General features: G+C 38.4%; 1 protein-coding gene and 1 pseudogene across 1 annotated transcript in view; both read left to right on the top strand.

Moving 5' to 3' along the window:
* Positions 1–2,395: 2,395 nt before the first annotated feature.
* On the top strand, positions 2,396–8,657 carry LOC125244002 (annotated as a pseudogene).
* Positions 8,658–8,736: 79 nt separating this feature from the next.
* Positions 8,737–13,177, top strand: part of LOC125243656 (serine/threonine-protein kinase pim-2-like) — a 37,895-nt gene continuing 33,454 nt past the window's right edge. The window contains exons 1-2 of the mRNA XM_048153447.1: positions 8,737–8,897; positions 9,016–9,110. The gene's annotated coding sequence lies outside the window, so the exon portion shown is untranslated. The remainder of the gene's footprint in view (positions 8,898–9,015; positions 9,111–13,177) is intronic.

Raw genomic sequence — 13,177 nt, 5'->3', positions numbered from 1 at the left:
ATTCGAAGTTTGAGATTGTGACTTAATTTCGGTTGATTTCGATTTAAAATCGAAATCGTGACACCCTTAGAAAATAATGTCATTAATTACTCTCCCTCATGCCGTTCCACACCCGTAAGACCTTCGTTCATCTTCAGAACACAAATTAAGATATTTTTGTTGAAATCCGATCGCTCAGTGAGGCCTGCAATCACAGCAATGACATTTCCTCTCTCAAGATCCATTAATGTTCTAAAAACATATTTAAATCAGTTCATGTGAGTACAATGGTTCAATATTAATATTGATTGATTTCAAAACACTGCTTCAGGAAGCATCGGATCATAAATGAATCAGTGTGTCGAATCTGCTGTTCGGAGCGCCTAAGTCACGTGATTTCAGCCGTTTGGCAGTTTGACACACGATCCGAATCATGATTCGATACATTGATTCATTTATGATCCGATGCTTCATGAAGCAGTGTTTTGAAATTGGCCATCACTAAATAAGACGTTATTTTGTTTTTTTTGCCGCACCAAAAATATTCTCGTCGCTTTATAATATTAATATTGAACCACTGTACTCACATGAACTGATTTAAATATGTTTTTAGTACCTTTATGGATCTTGAGAGAGGAAATGTCATTGCTCCCTATGAAGGCCTCACGGAGCCATCGGATTTCAACTAAAATATCTTAATTTGTGTTCCGAAGATTAACGAAGGTCTTACGGGTGTGAAACGGCATGAGGGTGAGTAATAAATGACAGAATTTTTTTTATTTTTGGGTGAACTAACCTACCGTTAGCATATCCAACATGTATCTGCCTACCTGGCAAAAACTGTGCGGAGGACCAGAGACCTTGGTCTCTTGAAGGTGCACTAAGGTTGGTCGTTCTCTCTCATGCACTACACTTTCCTAAAAATAAGCCAGCAATGAAAAATTAATAATTAAAAATTAAATACAAATTAATAAATATTGTGAAAAGTACAGTTGCATTAAAAAGTTTGAATTGTACCTGAGCTCTTCCCTTCTCTATATACATAAATACACACACACACACACACACACACATTAATACACATTACATTCTGCATGATAAAATATAAAGAAGCACAGTTACCTGATGATTCTGTAATGTTTTTAATTAACAGTACTGTAGTAAAACTATGTTTTACTATGTTTAAACGTGAAGACGAGCGAGGTGTATACAATACTACATCAAAAAAAAATATCTAGCGAGCAAACACATGCATATTAACATCGTAAACATTAAACATGCTGTGTGACCATATGATTAAATGTTAACAAATTGTGTCAGCTTTAACAAACTGACGACGAGGATCAAATTCAAATGCAGTTACGCCGGGTTTTTGACCAGCGAATGTGTGCAAATGTGCAATTTGTGCGCCATTAAAATGACGGCATCACATTACGTCATCATCATGAGGTTATGAGCGCTCAGTTTTTCCTGTTGTAAAATATGTTGGGCCAAAATCTCAATTTATAAAAGATGTAATACTACTGTATGCACAGACTGTTTAAGGCAATTTGTAGGGTATTGGCTATGACTAACTTAACAGGCAAATGCTAGCCCCTTCCCTCCCTCTCTCTCCGCCGCCGGTCTGGTCTCAGGCCTCAAATGCATAAAATATGAGCCTTTATAGACATACTACTAGTGTTTCTTTCGTAAAGACAACATTGTTCTTATTCAAACAACAAGATATTGATTTACCGTTGCAAAACGTTCAGCTCAGGGGGTGGAGTTAAGAGGTTTGACTGACAGTTTGAGCGGATCCAAAAAGATTTTGTCACAAGCTCTTTTTCAATACCTTTAATTGGCTAAATATATTTGTAAAACAGACAGACAGACAGAAGTAAAGGGTGGCCAATAGGCTAGCATTGATTTATTTAAGAAAATAAATAAATAAAATAAAACACCTCCAAAAGGGCATGTGCTCTGCACAGGTTGAGCCCTACCTGTGCACAAATCCGGGTAAAAATGAAACCTGGGTAATGGTAATTTCACCGCAAACGCAGTTTTATCCACATCAAATGTTCAGTTATCACATCTATTCAAGTAAAGGTATCTGTACAGATTTTCGCCAAAATGTCGGTTCATCCCAGTCTCTGATCCCCGTTAATTTACCTGAAGTAGTTTGCTCTGATTGGTTCCGTGACGTGCAGCAACACAGACACTACGAGTTGAGCGCCTCACAGAAGCCCCGCCCACAGAGTTACACTGACCACTCACGAAGCCAGCATTATAAAGCATTATAGAACGTGACGTCACAATCGCATTCAGCGTCTATTAAAGCACAGTTTTCACATTCTTGATTAGTTTGCGGATTGTTTTCTACTGGCATTTGTTGCAGCGTAGTTAGCATTTCTTGCAGCGTATTTAGCATTTGAAAATGGGTTCACTCATTTCTTGTGTTAAATGTGTGGATGGTTCTGACAGTTTACACAACTGTACACCAAAGAAGAAAGGCTGGAGAAAAGAGAAAGGCAAGAGGAAGGGAAAAAACAATAAGACCAGCTCAAGTCAAGGTTAGAAAGAGGACCATACATGGACTATTTATTAAGTTTTCTGGGGGAAAACGTCAAAGTTCAGTTTTTTTTAAAGTGTGATTTTGCAGTATTAATAAATAATGCACGATTGTGAACTAAAAACTTTACTACAGAATTCAGAAACATAATATACTTGAATTATAATGGAGAGTAAACGCATTTAAACAGAAAATAAAATGTATTACCTCAGATTTTTACTGAAGTCCTAACAAGGTGAAATTCCTCAAGAATAATAATTATGCCGTGTGACATTTGCCAAGTATGCAAAATTCATTGGCTAAAAATGAAGATGTTGTTTTAGCTGTGATAATCAGATTGCAGATTGCATGTATGGTTAGCTAAAAGGCATCACTTACCAAGCAACATCTGGATGGTCCAATTAATATTCACACATACAACTGAATAAAAATGTAGGGTTCTTGGGGCATGTTTTGAAAAGTTTAAAAAATTTTTTTAATTTGACACTTAAACAGAACAGAGCATTCCTGCATGTGCACACTGACTGACAATTCACATTCAATTCAATTCATGTTTGTATGGCGCTTTTACGATATATATTGTTTCAAAGCAACTTTACAGAAAATGCATGCGTCTACATTACAATTTAGAGTGATTTGTTATCAGAGGTGACTGTGTAATTGATTTCAGAAATATACATATATGTATATCACACAGTTAGCTAACAATGTATTCATAGACAGTGTTGAGGGTAATGCGTTACAAGTAACTTGAGTTACGTAATCAGATTTTTTCCCCTAGTAACTGTTAAAGTAACAGTACTTTTTTAATTTACAACAAATTATCTAAGTTACTTTTTCACATTTATTGACTGACTGCTTTCCAGTCCCCATGTTGATAGGAATAAAGGTCAGAGGTGTTGTGTGCGCTGTGTGAACATGATGGTTATTGTAGTCCTAGACTAAATGTGAACATGCATTTACTCTTCTCACTTGCAAGAAAACATTTAGTATTCCTCAAAATGAATAAAAACAATTTCAGAATTTTATGCAAACATGTCATAATTAACTATATTAAATTACAAAAATATACTTTATGTATTTAATCTCACTTTATTAACCAATGTCTTTGCTGCTGTTTCTGTGATCTAGTTCAACAATACTAATAAGCAAAAATTACTTTATATTAGATTTAGAAATAAGAGTGTTGAACTTTTCCTGTATCCTATTCTTCTTTATGGCAGCACAGCTGAAAGGTTCAGCTTCACCTTCACCCTAAGGCTTTACATTTGCAAAAAATTGATTTTTTGTTGTTGTTGTTATTAAAGGTGCCCTCGAATCAAAAATTGAATTTTCCTTAGCATAGTTGAATAACAAGAGTTCAGTACATGGAAAAGACATGCACTGAGTTTCAAACCCCATTGTTTCCTCCTTCTTATATAAACCTCATTTGTTTAAAATACATCCGGAGAACAGGCGAATCTCAACATAACACCGACTGTTACGTAACAGTCGGGGACTCCGCCCCCAATATTTGCATATGCTCATGATCCAGGCCAGGCGGAACCGCCCAGCGGAATCATCGGAAGTTCTGCAAGCAGAGTGAAGAAACAAGCCAAGCGAGGATAACAGCGAAAATGGCAGATCATGGAAATAAATGTTATGTTCCAGGCTGTGAAGGGGATGTGAAAACTTTTCATAGTCTTCCTCCAGAAAAAAACTGTCAAAAGGCATGGCTGATGTTTATCTATAACCGGATACCGGAACAATTTAACTCAAAGTTGTTAGTTTGCTCTGCCCATTTCACCACGGACAGCTTTTCTAACCTGGGACAATATCAAGCAGGCTTCGCTCAGCGTTTGACACTGAAGAAAGGGGTAATTCCAACTATATTCCCGCAAGCAGTAAGTAGTGCTTTTATCCACATCTTGGCTGTAGAAACTATTTCTGATTAAATGTAAAGTTTCTTAGTGAGCTAACAACATTAACGACCATGTACCCAGTGTTGTCTAGATCTAATGCAAGATGCTAGTACAGTAACAAATAGCAAAGTTTACGTAACTACTATTAACGGTGAGGTTAAAATTTATTACTGTCTTTGTTATATAAATCTATAACATAACCGTAGATACATATGCCAATTCTCTTTTGTCGGATATAATTATAATTTGACCTATATTTAACCAACAACACATTACACCGAAGCTAACTATGTTAGTTTATTTGCTTACAGATACTCGATCCTTCTAGCTAACTTTCTACACCGTTCAAACTGAAACGATAGTCATTTGACAAGACATTTAGTCACTTTTTTTCAAATATTTTTATTTTTGAGAACTTGTATGACTTGTATGCGTACACCTGTGGAAAAAGATATTTATAGACGATGTAAGTTTTTGTTACTAATAGCTAAATCGTAATCACACTACGGCAGCTGAGTAGTAAACATGACACTGCTTTTTTGGAATGTCTTCTATGCTTTACTTTGGTTGGCTAAATAAATCAAATTTAAAATCATATCGGTAATGTCAATATATTAGAAACAAATTTTCGTTCGTTGTTTAGAGTTGTTATTGCAAAGTGAAGAAGCTATCATTGTAAAACCATACAGCGACACATTATTACAATTTTTTTTTTTTACAATGCTAAAAACAAAGTTGCAAATACTGACGTTATGAGTTATAGTGTAAAGTTAACGCTATATGCTAGTTCCATTGACGTAACAGTTACGTTTTGCAGGTGCATACTGAAAATAAAGACTAACTTACCACTCAGAAACGTCTATGGCCAATCGCAACAAAATTGGTTGTTCCTCTACATCTGCATCTTCGTCAGAAACAGGCTCAAACATATAAGGTTGAATACCAAAACTCTCCATCGTTCACGCCGTACAGTACAGATTTGTTCGCTATCAGTGTGAGCTACTGGAAGGAGCCGAACAGTGAAACAGCCAATCAGAGCGGAGCACCATATTACTATTCATGAGCCTTCCAAATAAGGCAAAAACAGACCTTTTCATTCTAGGGGCTATTTGTGGGGTTATAAATGGAGCTGTAAAACCATATCTGGACAATTTTCGGCCATAAAAAAGCCACATACCCTCTATGTAGATATCAGGGAACAATTTAAAATGTTTTTTCAAATCACTCAAGGGCACCTTTAAAAAACAAACAAGCAAGCCCAGCCCAGGTTAGAAAAAGTAAAGCAAAAGTAATGTAATGCATTACTTTTCATACAAAGTAACTAACGCAATTAGTTCCTTTTTTAGGGAGTAATGTAATATTGTAATGCATTACTTTTAAAAGTAACTTTCCCCAACACTGAGCATAGATGCATGTTGAGAAACTGAGAAAGAGGAATGCACGAATTTAACGTGTAAATGCCCCAAAAACTTGCTTCATAATTTACAGCAAGCTTAGTTGCAGTATTATGTGTATCCAGTAATATATATGGTTATAAAATATTTTATTAATAGTATTTCATTAAAAAAATATCTGTTGGTTGATATCATTTTCCTCTTCAGATCAGACTTCTCATCATGCCACCAGTGAGCCTGAAGTCCTCCCCGTTTCAGAGGAACCTGGTTGTGCTGAAGTCAATGATGAATGGAGTGATGACGTTTTCCAGGAACTAGTCGGAGATTTGTCCGATTGGAGTACTGACGTCCTCAACTCTTTGAGCTGTGTCTTGACTATAGAGCGAATGTCCCTCGAGTTCCAGTCCGTGCCATTTCAGACTGTAGAGTCGATGCCCCACAAGGTACAGTCAGTACCACATCAGCTCCAGGCTTTGATGTGGCTGACTGTTGTGTGGACGTCCCTCAAGCTACAGTCTGTGCGATATCAGACTGTAGAGGTGATGTCCCTCAAGTTAAAGTCTGGGCGATATCAGACTGTAGAGGTGATGTCCCTCAAGTTAAAGTCTGGGCGATATCAGACTGTAGAGGTGATGTCCCTCAAGTTAAAGTCTGGGCGATGTCAGACTGTAGAGAGGATGTTCCTCAAGCTACAGTCTGGGCGATATCAGACTGTAGAGAGGATGTTCCTCAAGCTACAGTCTGGGCAATGTCAGACTGTAGTGTCGACGTCCCCCGTGCGTCAGTCGGACCGACAGAGGACACTGTATCACCTCAGTTAAATCAACTGGAGGATTATGAGATTATTGGTAGGTTAACTGTCATGACTCCAACATAACACAATACAGACAAACTTTTAATATTATATCTGTCTTTACTCATGTCAACTCCTCCTATTTTTCTCTTAACAGACATCAATTCATGCAGCTATGAAGTTGTCAGGAAGCTCGGTGAAGGAGGATTCGGAAGTGTTTATGCAGGGATTCGCTTGACAGTTGGCCTTAAGGTACTTATTTTACATGCAATATCTTTTTGATAAATTATTCTTTCCGTTTACACTTGTCTTATGTTCACTACTTGACCTCTCAGATCTGTTTAAAGGTCTCGTTCTTCGTGATCCCATGTTTCAAACTTTAGTTAGTGTGTAATGTTGTTGTTAGAGTATAAATAAAATCTGTAAAATTTTAAAGCTCAAAGTTCAATGCCAAGCGAGATATTTTATTTAACAGAAGTCGTCTACATCGAACGGCCAGTTTGGACTACATCCCTCTACTTCCTTCTTTAATGACGTCACTAAAACAGTTTTTTGACTAACCTCCGCCCACAGGAATACACAAGAGTTGCGTTTGTAGAGTGTGTTTGTCGCCATGTCGTCGAAACGCTGTTATTTTCATCCCGCAGTCCAATCACCGGGTCTGATTCCGGCTCAAATTGATAGGGTAAAATTAAAGACATGTTTACAATAACACTGAGCGCGTGTATCTCCACGTTATGGTAAGAGGCGTGACCTTTCCGGGCAAGGTTCGCTAAGCTGCTGTCGAATCACAACACAGGAACCGCTGGCACAATCAGAACTCGTTACGTATTTCTGAAGGAGGGACTTCATAGAACAAGGAAGTCATCAGCCCGTTTTTATGACAGTGGAAACAGCGGTATACAGATAAGTAAATTATGTGAAAAATACTGTGTTTTTTTACACGCGAAACATGAACACATGTTATATTGCACACTATAAACACAATCAAAGCTTCAAAAAAAAACGGGACCTTTAAATTGTTAGACATGCTCTACATGCTTAGAATTTAAATGAATTAAACTGATCATATTTGTTCAAGGTTAATAACTGAAATAATATGAACTCTGCACACTTATTAATAGTAAATGATTCTAACACAAATACATTTTTTGTTTTGTTCATCAGGTGGCGCTGAAATTCGCTGACAGTGTGGCTATAGAATGGATGGACATTGTAAGTACTCTGTTTCTCTAAGTCAATTTTTCAATAGATAAACTGCTGTTGTCAGTAGTTTAGGACTGGTCTACATCCTTTCTCCATATAAGATCATAAGAATTGTCTTTCTTCTAGGAGGGTTATCCTGAACTCATTCCACAGGAGATCGGTCTGCTAATTCTGGCCAATAATGGACCCAGAGTTCCCCAAATCATCCAGCTCCTGGACTGGGCGGAGGAGCCTGAACAATACGTTATGGTTCTAGAGCGGCCTCCACACTGTGAGAACTTGATTGAATTTCTAGACCGTCACGAAGGCACCATCATTGAGGACGTAGCATCAGTTATCATAAAGCAGGCAACACTGGCAGCTCAGACATGCTGCCAACGGGGAGTGCTGCACCGCGACATAAAATTAGAAAACCTGTTAATCAACCCCGACACCCTGGACATCAAGCTAATTGACTTTGGGTGTGGCGAAATCCTGACTGATGCAGGATACACATCCTTTGCTGGTATGTATTATCCCTCAAATCAATAAGGTATGTCTCAGGATTTGGTGAGGAGTTGGGGGCCGTTAACAGGACTAATCTTGTTCTTCCAGGCACAAAAGCGTACTGCCCCCCAGAATATGAGATAAACGGAGAGTATCACGGGGAACCGGTGACAGTTTGGTCCCTCGGGATACTCATGTTTGCTCTGCTGTGCGGGAAGTTTCCAGAGTCAGAAGACTTGGATGAGCTCGATGAAAACACCTGGACCAATGATGGCTTGTCACAAGGTGAGATCTTCATTTTAAGAACACTTGTAATTCTAATTCATACAAAATAGAGCAAAGTAATAAAAAATGGTTGTGTGGGTAATGCAGTAATATTTCAATCTTCAGCTTAGACTCTTAATCATAGAGAGAGGGTGTGAAGTTTAAGGTAATAATAGGACTTCACTTATCTTTCTTCACAAAATGCTGCGAATTACTTTGCTCTCTCCTGCAAAGAAGCCCAGAGAAGCGGCTTGAATTGGACAATATCTGTCTCCATAACTGGTTTCAGTACTTTTATTATCAGCCTGAGGATAAGGAGATTATTGGTAAGTTTACGGTCACAACTCCGACATAACACAAAACAAACACACGTTTGATACAATATCTGCCTTTACTCAGGCAAAGCAGTTTTCATGTCAACTCATCTTGTTTTCCTTTTAACAGACATCAATTCATGCAGCTATGAAATTGGAGGGAAGCTCGGTGAAGGAGGCTTCGGAAGCGTTTATGCAGGGATTCGCTTGACAGATGGCCTTGAGGTATCACTTATTTTACTTACAATATTTGTTTATCAAAGGGTTCTTGCCCTGTCTTATACTCAAATCACTCTCTTCTTTTCAAGCATTCTTAGTGTGTCTTATGTTCACTACTTGACCTCTCAGATCTGTTGAAATTGTTAGACATGCTCTACAGGCTCAGAATTTAAATTAATGAAACTGAACATTTGTTCAAGGTTAATGACTGAAATAATATGAACTCTGCACACTTATTAATTGTAAATAATTCTAACTCAAATCCATTTTTTGTTTTGTTCATCAGGTGGCACTGAAATTTGCTGAAAATGTGAATATAGAATGGATGGACATTGTAAGTACTCTGTTTCTCTCAGTCAATTTTTCAATAGATTAACATGCTGTTGTCAGCAGTTTCGGACTGGTCTACATCCTTTCTATATATAAGATCACAAGAATTGTCTTTCTTTTAGGAGGGTTATCCTGAACCCTTTCCACAGGAGATCGTCTGCTAATTCTGGCCAATAATGGACCCAGAGTTCCCCAAATCATCCAGCTCTTGGACTGGCAGGAGGAGCCTGAACAATACATTATGGTTCTAGAGCGGCCTCCACACTGTGAGAACTTGATTGAATTTCTAGACCATCACGAAGGCACCATCATTGAGGACGTAGCATCAGTTATCATAAAGCAGGCAACACTGGCAGCTCAGACATGCTGCCAACGGGGAGTGCTGCACCGCGACATAAAATTAGAAAACCTGTTAATCAACCCCGACACCCTGGACATCAAACTAATTGACTTTGGGTGTGGCGAAATCCTGACTGATGCAGGATACACATCCTTTGCTGGTATGTATTATCCCTCAAATTCATAAGGTAGGTCTCAAGATTTGATGAGGAGTTGGGGGCCGTTAACAGGACTAATCTCTTTCTTCCAGGCACAAAAGAGTACTGCCCCCCAGAATATGAGATAAACGGAGAGTATCACAGGGAACCCGCGACAGTTTGGTCCCTCGGGATACTCATGTTTGCTCTGCTGTGCGGGAAGTTTCCGGAGTCAGAAGACTTGGATAAGCTCGATGAAAACACCTGGACCAATGATGGCTTGTCACAAGGTGAGATCTTCATTTTAAGAACACTTGTAATTCTAATTCATACAAAATAGAACAAAGTAATAATCTCTGCTGTCTTTCTGCACAGAATGCTGCGAACTACTTTGCTCTCTCCTGCAAACTGACCCAGAGCAGCGGATTGAATTGGAAAATGTCAGTGCTCACAACTGGTTTAAGTACTTTATTTATTAGCAAGCAAAAATCAGCACCCAAGGACCGGACGGGCCGCTCCAGCGCCAGAACTCCCTGTCTCCACATACCAGTGTGCAACCTACATTGATGTACAAGAACTATCCAGACAGTCACAACCTACAGATGCCCGAGAACTACCTCTGGAACAAAGATGCCTTATCCCAAGGTAAGATCTTGAGGCATTGAGGCATATTAACACAAAGATTACATGTAATCATGTATCATACAAAACTGAACAAAGTAACAATTCTGCCATTTCATTGGCTTCTGTCCCCATACACCAGTGCACACCCTGCATTGATGTACGGGTACTATCCAAGCAGACACAACCTGTACATACCCAAGAAGACCCTCTGGAACAAAGAGTCACAAGGTGAGACTTTTATAACAGCAATCCAGCTTCTTTACAATTCTCATTCTTTATTGGGCCAAGTGGCTCAATAAACATGCCACAATTTGACTCTCCATCAAAGAAAGCAGATGTAAAGGTTAAGTTAATAATAAGACATCTGCCTGCCTGCACAGAATGCTGAGATTTCATCTCCTTTTGAAAAGGTGACCCAAAGCAGTGGCTTCAGCTGGACAAGACCATTCCCTGTTACTGAAAGTGAAAGTGATGTGTAGCCAAAGTATGGTGTTCTATACTCTTAATTTGTGTGCTGCATTTCACCCATCCAAGTCCACAAGTGGGTGAAATGGCACTTGGATGGGTGAGTATTGAACACACTTGGATGGGTGAGTATTGAATACACTTGGATGGGTGAGTATTGAACACACACCCGGAGCAGTGACCTTCAGGTTACAAGTCCAACTCTCCAACCACTAGGCCACAACTGCCCCAACTGGTTTAAGGTACCACATTTTTAAGGTACAAGATTTTGATTCAGATTGAAGTTCAAGTTGTCTAGTCAAATCTGTAGTACTGTAGTATTGTATTGTATTTAGATAGTAAACCTGCTTTTTGTTTTTGTTTAAGGCTACAGATGTGGAGAAAACCTAATGGAAATCATGGTTGCCTGTCCAGAGGTTCCGTTCCTTGCATCCCCGGACCCCCATTCTACCCCCCCACCACCCTTCCACCACCAAAATAAATAAATAAATAAATAAAAATTAAGATAAAGTAAACAATAAGAAAGCTATAAAATGACCATTTCCACAACAACAGCATCATTTGTATTAAAAAAAGAATAGTTTGGCCCTTTAAGGCCCTGATACACTCACAGCAAAGTTCTTTTCCATTCTTCAGATAGGGGTGAAAAAAGTTCAAAATACAAACATCATGACACCACGCACATTTAGATTAATATAAATATGTAATGCACGATTTTCTCTCAATTACAAAAACACAACAAAAATGATAGTGTGAAAACAGAAGTTAACATAGCATCTGATCATAGCAACAAGGATATGTTTGGACCAGTTCTGCAATTCATTCAGCACATTCATGTCACATTTATATATACAGCTAGGGCTGTCACAATATTAGATTTTTCACACCACAGTTATTGTGGCCAAAAAAATTCACGATATCGATATATCGCGATATTTATAGAATCCAAAGTTTTCCTTATAGAAAACTTTGTTTATTTAGTTTTTCTCTTTCAGGGTTGCTGCACATTTTTCTAAATCAGATTTAAGGCTTTTTAAGACCTGAAGAAATAAAAATTAATACTAGCTTATACATTATGGCTGTTAACTAAAATAAACTGCCATTGTTGGCAGCAAGTCACTGTCTTAATGATTGAGTGAGTCAACCGATTTGTTCAAATGACTGATTCATTCAGGAACGAAGCTCGGATTCATTCGTTCTAAACGCGGATTCAGTCAGTAAACGTTTCTGTTGCACGGGGCTCTGTTCTGCTGTTCATCATTTTGAAATTTTCGTTGGCGAAATAAAGGAAAAAACATTATTAACAGTACTGTGTCTAAAATGTAACTCACATTGTTCATTTAACAATAAGTTGAAGGAACATTGCATTTGTACTGATTTTGGGGAAACGGCACTCTTGCTCGTGTGATATTGTAAAACAACTACATCTTATGATATGATATAATGACAAAAAATTGTCGGGGCAAAAAATGCCTGTGTATCTTGAATTTTGAGGGCATATAACTGCATGCATATCTACATCACGCTGAATAAGATGAGTAAAGAAAACGCGGTAGGCTACTTATTAAAAGAATCACGCTTTATTTAAATATATGAACACAGAAACCCGCTGTTAACAGGTTAATATGACATTTCCCATTCCATGACTAGTAAAATAATCGCAACTTACTCTCTGTAAAATGGAGTAATACAGGGTGATGGACATGGAGGTGGGTAAGGTTGGTGGTGTTGCCACCCTTCGCACTGACTGTAGCTAGGCAAATCCTGCAGATTGGGCTGTCTAAGGAGCCGAAAAACTCCCATACTGTCGAGCTTACTTAACTTTTTTCGGGTGTGGACAGAGCCTCTCACTCTCCCGCTCAGAATAGCTGCGCGCTGCGTCTTCTTCTTGTTTGACAGGCGTCAGCGTTAAGGTGCAATACTGCCACCTGAGAGCTCAGCCAGGTACTGGCGCTGGAGTATTTACATGTCATGATATTATAAGCGTCCTATTCATTTTAAAGATTGTGGTTATCGTCAATACCAGTATATCGTCACACCCTAAATTAACACGATATCGATATTTTATGCTTTGAATATCAAGGTTATCGTCAATACCGGTATATTGCGACACCCCTATATACAGCACTTTATACAAAAAAATGCTATATAAAGTAAGCAGCTTTACAGTGTTAAACA

The sequence above is a fragment of the Megalobrama amblycephala genome, linkage group LG13 (genome assembly GCF_018812025.1).
Source record: "Megalobrama amblycephala isolate DHTTF-2021 linkage group LG13, ASM1881202v1, whole genome shotgun sequence".
Lineage (NCBI taxonomy): Eukaryota > Metazoa > Chordata > Actinopteri > Cypriniformes > Xenocyprididae > Megalobrama > Megalobrama amblycephala.
Note: the sequence above shows the minus strand (reverse complement) of the source record. Positions and strands in the feature narration are given on the sequence as shown.